Source organism: Sinocyclocheilus rhinocerous, unplaced genomic scaffold (genome assembly GCF_001515625.1).
Source record: "Sinocyclocheilus rhinocerous isolate Xijiao unplaced genomic scaffold, SAMN03320098_v1.1 scaffold11, whole genome shotgun sequence".
Lineage (NCBI taxonomy): Eukaryota > Metazoa > Chordata > Actinopteri > Cypriniformes > Cyprinidae > Sinocyclocheilus > Sinocyclocheilus rhinocerous.
Genome location: NW_015625587.1, coordinates 125,418 through 131,088, shown reverse-complemented (window position 1 = coordinate 131,088; position 5,671 = coordinate 125,418).

Below are 5,671 nucleotides of genomic sequence, written 5' to 3'. Positions count from 1 at the left end.
TCATTATAATCCGTAATTATGTCCCCACTGGATGCAACGAATGCCTCGTTTATAATGGGTTTTCATGTTTTTGAATCATCGCTCCGGCCTGACAGGGCATCATCACAATATGGCAAGGGGTGTAACATTTCTGTCACACGCTCGAGGTATTCGGCCAATCACAATGCACTAGATAGCTGGCCAATCACAGCACACCTCGCTTTTTCAGACCGATGAACTTTGTAAAAATTGAGCGTTTCAGAAAGGCGGGGCATAGAGGAGAATCAATAATGTACAGTATGTGGAAAATAATGTGTTTTTTGAACCTTAAACCGCATAAACACATTTCATTACACCAAATACACCAAATACTGTTCTTTTTAGCAACATCATATGACCCCTTTAACACTTTTACCGCAAGGTAGGCATTCATATTTCAGAAATGTGACTGGCAGGAATGCACAATATATCGGTACCATATTGGTTATCAGCCAGTATTAGAGTTCTTTTTAAAATGCTATTCTTCACTTTTTTCTTTCTTTTTTTTTTTTTTATAAAAAAATCAGTTGATATTTTATTGTGCATACTCATTTCCATTTCCTAATTTTTACTTGCACAAAGATTACCTTTGCATCATCTAATGCTCAATTAAATCTAATCTTTAAAAAACACTAATAATTGAATAACACTGTTAAATCTGATCATTAGCAAATCTCTAAATAACCATAACTTTTTCATACTGTACATTATAATGCTATGGCGCCTAAATTCACTTGTAGCATTCAAAAAGATTTGTTTTTAAAGTTTTAACTGTATTGATTTAGACAAAATAGTGTAGACCGTTCATATTGACCATAATCGGTTATCAGCCATAGGATGTGGTGGATACAAATTATTATCGGCTTATCGTATCGGTCAGACTATTATCATTAGCAAATCTCAAAATAACTATTAATTTTTCGTAATGTACATGATAACTTTGTGATGCTTTAATTCACTTGTAGAATTTAAAATAACACATTTTAGTTTTAGTGTTTTAAACTGAATTTATTTAGACAAAATAATTTAGAATTAGAATATTGACCATAATCGTTTATCAGCCATAACATGAAAGTTGTTATCGGCATATCTGTATCCGTCAGACTTTTAGCATCAGTGCATCCCTACTGACTAGAATCTTTTCTAGTATAACATTATTTCTGTTTGGTGTTGATTTTACCTTAAAAAATGGCAGTATGTCTCCATACCAGTTAGAAATGGTTAGCACTTAAATAAATTATTGCTTTAAATCTGGGGTCTCTGAGAACACAAACATATGTAACATTTTTCAGTATGTGTGATTGGTGTTATCACTTTGAATCTTTGTTAAAATATTAATTATCAACACTTCAATGTTTTTGAGGCCCTTGTGGACACCCAAGCAGAATGTGAGGGTTAAATCTTTAAAATTTACTGCATTATGCTGTATAATAATACTTTTATATTATGATATTTGCTATATCTGAGTTCCATTATTCCTATTATATGAACAGAGTGAAGGAGCATTCCAATATACTTATCACACATTCTAAACCTTGCACTCTCTCTCTTTCCCTCTCTCATGGGACTGGTCCTACGGGCTGTGTGATTGCTGTAATCAGATCGCGCTGTTAATCAGAGTGTGTTCGTCAGTGTCCTGATGAGCGGCCCTCGCTGATTGTAATGTGATGCCTCTGTTTCAAAAAGGCCCCTCCTTCCTGAGCGCTAACACTATATCGTCCCTGTCTATGGCTGAACGGGGCAGCCTTGTCACCTAGGGGATAATACAAGGTGGGATAGAGAGAGCAGGTGGGGGTATGTAGTGGGTTTGGGGTCCAATCTGAAATGCTTTACAACCCTGTCCTGTCCTGTTGTACACAAACAACAACATTCTCTGTATCTTGTCATCTTTCTTGTATTTTAATGAGGTCCAAACAGTGATACTCTTATGGCTGCCTCATCAGCCAAGTCCCTACAAGGGCTGATACAAATTAATTAACCTAATTAGAGGCTGTGATTGCAGGCGTGATTGTGGGGGCCGGGGGAGGAGGGTGGCAAGGGGGGCTGCGCTGGCAGGCAGGGCTCGGGCTGTAATAAGCCGCGAGGTGTGGGAGAAAAGCCAGATCACTCTGCATGGCTAATGAGTGGTAAAGAAATCCCCCATCTCTCCTTTTCTCTCCCCTCAGACTCTGTAAAATCTCTCTCAGTGTCTCATAGGCCCTTTTTATTTTTTGCCTATTGTCTCTTCAAATCAATCGTTCTCCGACGTGCTGTTTTCTCTCAGAGGAAACTCCCACCTCATATCTATACGTTTATTTTATGTATATGTTCACAGTGCTTTACTTTCATCAGTCTTTGTGGTTTCTTTTCTTTTAGTGTATATTCTTTCTTATCATTTCCTCCCTGTGATTTGTTCTGCTTCTCCTCGTCCTGAATTCTCTAATGTTAATACTTTAAACCCATCCAGTCCACTGGGTACTGATACTTATCTTAAACCTCACAATCTCTTTCTCTCTCTCACGCTCTCTCTCTCACACACACACACACACACACACACACCACAAGAGCAATATTTAAATTTCTTGCTATTTGTTTTGGAAACAGAACAAGGATGTTCTGGAAAATGAAGCAAAGTGCATTTTTTTCTTGCCTGGATCAGCAATTCTAACGTTTCTAATGAGTTGGAGGAGGACTGGAAGCGTTATCTGAGGGAAAAAATAACAGTTTCTCAGGAAGGCACAAATGTTCTTTTCTGCCTTGTGTTGAGAACACACAGTGCCCACCTCATAAACTAGTCATAGTTTAGCATTTAGTAAAGAGTTCAACCCAACCAATGTCCTTTGGTTAGATAATCTGACAACAAAATTCTCTGTTGTGGGACTCTAACATGGCCTTTATGTAAAATTGAGGTATTAAGAGGCTTTTTAACCTTTACAGACACAGAGACTCCTTTTTCAGCCCAGTGACCCAAAGTATGAGAGAGCTACATTTACTCGATAACATTTTATAATAACTTTCTTTAATTATTATATATGTATTTATTATTCTAAATCATATTTGTGTATTTGAATAAATTATATATTTGAATAACTAGATGTAATATATATTTTCATTTTGAGACATTGAATTTGAATTATATATATAGATCTGTTATAATTGAGGTTCTTGGCGATTTTGTCAGGTTTTGCTCACTTTTGGGTACAAATTTGTCCCCAAAATATGGTTAAGTAGACACACACACACACACACACACATATATATATAAAAATGTAATAAATCATATCAATATTTCAAATTGTATATACATATTGAAAAATATATATAAAATATAAATATATAATATATAAATATATAAATATATTGATATACACACACACACACACACACACACACACACACACAGATACACACACACCACTGAATAACTTAAGCATACATGATTGATATAGCAGTCACCTTGTACTGTGCTTTGGTGAGATGAGGAAGTGACAATTAACTCAAATATATATATATATATATATATATCCTTGCCATCACTTTCTCTCTATATCATGCACTCACTTGTCTCTTTCTCTCTTTAGATAAGCGCTGTGCTATCATGTGGAAGGTAAGCGCAGCTCTTTTGGATTCTCTTCTCATTTAGTGGTCACATTTAGTCTTTAATTAAGCCGAGAGCGATACCCCGGCAATGAGCTGATGCTATCTTGGGGCTGCCAGGGCACACTAGGTGATGAGGGCCCAAGAACAGACCAGTAAGTGCTTACGTTAAAGTCTGAGTGTGTATGTGTTTGTATGGGCTAAGCGTTGCTTTCAGAGCTAAACAGCTGTAGAGCGGCCGCTATCAGATATTTATAAGAGGCTCATGAATATGGATGGTGGCAAGATGGGGCTGATGTTTGTCCTCTAAAGGGATGAAAGGAGAATGCGCTCTCCTCCCGGAGAGACACAGTCAGGGCCGCTTGGAGAGGAGGGTGGAGGGGTCTACACAGTGGAATGATAGATACCAAAAAGGGATGACACTTCCTTTCCTTCCAATCAATTTCTTGGTCTAACTGCTTGGCATGCCACATCAACCAACTATGTGTTTTATAATGGCCATTTCCTCACCACAGTCAAAGATAAAAGAAAAGTCACAATAATAAAAAAAAAAGCATGCATCAAAATAGCAGCACTATATGTAGTGTATTTATGTACACATATGTATGAATGCAAACATATATACAATACCATTCAAAAGTTTGTGTGAAGATTTTTAATGTTTTTAAAAAAAATCTTATGCTCAAAAAAAGTAAAAAAGAAAAAAAAAGAGAAAAAGTAAAAATAGTAATATTGTGAAATATTAGTAAAATGTTAAAAGCTGTTTTTATTTTAATATATTTTAAAATGTAAATTATTCCTGTGATGGCAAAGCTGAATTTTGAGCAGCTATTACTCCAGTCTTCAGTGTCACATGATCCTTCAGAAATCTTTCTAATATGCTGATTTGGTGATGTTGAAAACAATGTTGAAAACAGTTATGCTTATTTTTACATTTTTATTTATTTACTTTTTGTTAAAATTGTGATACATTTTTCAGTATTCTTTGATGAACAGAAAGTTTAAAAGAACAACATTTATTTGAAAAGAAATCTAACATGTTTTTAATGTAACTTTTTAAAATATAATTTTAATGTGTCTTTTCTGAATAATAATAATAATAATAATAATATTCATTTATTATTGTTTTTAAATCTTACTGACCCCAAACCTTTGAACTGTAGAGTATGTGTTTAGGTGGTAAAAAGTCACAAAATAGCCTTAAAGTACCCTCAAAATTTGAGACACCAGTGATAAGGTAAAGGTAAATGTATTGCATGTTTGCTCACTGCAACAACATGTATCACCTGAGACAGGCATTTCTACAGAATCCATGTCTTTAAATATGCCAGACATGATTTGCCATCTAGCAATGTTAAAGTCATAACTGAAATTTCCCAAAGACTAATTTTGCATGAGGCCTCTGTTTGCAAATTAGATGAGTGCAATGAAGTTGAATGAACTCAGTGCAATCAGGGTCAAGCTCTGACCAGTCGGATGGGCCTAAAGCATGTGACCCTGCACCTCTCGACTCCCTCCCCCTACACTTTAGTGGCTAATCCATTATGATTAATTGCCTGGAGCAAAGCTACCTAAAGTTGCATTAGTAGTTACCAATTACCATAATTGCGATGTTTTAATATGGTTAATAGGCTGACATGACCTTGCCCAAGCACTTGGCAGGTACATGGTGTGCAAGAGCGGAGCCATGTGGAGCAGCCATATTTAGAATATTATTGATGGAGAGTCGGCCTCGTTGATTCATGGCTATGTTTGAAAGGAGAAGAGGTGACAAAGGGGGACAAAAACATGCATTTAGGAACCATCAGAGTGACCGAAAGACATTTAAAACGTAGTAGATGGATGCAGTCGCCCAACAGAGCCTCCTCTGTTTGGTGGCAAGATGAGGGCCAAAACATAATGGCCTCTATGGTGGCGGCTTTGACCACACAACCTTTGAAATACCTTCATGGTGACTTTGGCTGCGTAGGAGCGCTGCTGGGACGTCAGTGTGGGCATAAGTGTGGCAGGGAGGGGGTTGGAATTTAAAAAATGCACCCCGAAAGACCAGAGGGTCAATGTTTTGGTTTTCGATTCT